We start from the raw sequence: 848 nt of genomic DNA on the forward strand, positions 1-848 counted from the left end.
ACATAGAGGAAAAGAGAATGTGGAAAAAAAAGATGAATAGAGAAAGAGAAAAGAGACGTTCAAAGTGGTTGAGAGAAATAAGATTGAGTATTTAAATCAATGTGATCTAAATATGTTTTAAAGTTAATATTGAATTGATGACGAAAAAAAAAAAAGTGAATAATGATGTAGTGGATACTCAGACTATTCAATTTAATGCTTACCTTTTATGACTTTTTTTATTGGAATTAAATTAATAAAGTTATTGAATGTGAAATCTGTTTTTATTTTAATTAATAAATATGAAAATAAATGATAAATATAATGTTTGAAATACAATATAATTTCAAGTAAGTTATATCGTAATATATATTATGTTTTAAATATTAAATTAAATTATAAACTAACTTAGTTAATTTTTATTTTTCAGCGCTTGTAGCTCAGTGGATAGAGCGTCTGTTTCCTAAGCAGAAAGTCATAGGTTCGACCCCTATCTAGCGCAATAACGGTTTTGTTCTTAAAAAATTAAATAATTGCCTAACATAAATCAAAATTATACAATAGATTTTCATGTAAATGGTTTATTTTATTCTTTCATATATTTTTATATAAAAAAAGATTAAAAGAATAAAAAAAATGATCCTCAAACGAGACTTTGTACAAAGTCTCTTAAGCTAGACTTTAGTCGCACCTCTTTGGCTTGATTCATATTTTGGATTCTGCCATAGAAAACTCCAAGTACGTCGGCAGAGGAGTTTAGATAGTCTGCTTTATGGGAGCTCTTAGTCCCACATGCAAAGTTATAATGAGCATGGCTGATAAAACTATTAAGTTCCTTAAGCAAGGAATTACACCTGCCGGGTGGGACT

At 27.7% G+C, this 848-nt stretch overlaps 1 non-coding gene across 1 annotated transcript; it reads left to right on the forward strand.

Moving 5' to 3' along the window:
• Window positions 1–408: 408 nt before the first annotated feature.
• TRNAR-CCU (transfer RNA arginine (anticodon CCU)) lies at window positions 409–481 on the forward strand. The gene has a single exon. It is a non-coding gene; the product is annotated as a tRNA-Arg (tRNA).
• The last annotated feature ends 367 nt before the right edge of the window (window positions 482–848 follow it).

The sequence above is a fragment of the Lathyrus oleraceus genome, chromosome 3, assembly GCF_024323335.1.
Source record: "Lathyrus oleraceus cultivar Zhongwan6 chromosome 3, CAAS_Psat_ZW6_1.0, whole genome shotgun sequence".
In the NCBI taxonomy this organism is placed as follows: Eukaryota; Viridiplantae; Streptophyta; class Magnoliopsida; order Fabales; family Fabaceae; genus Lathyrus; species Lathyrus oleraceus.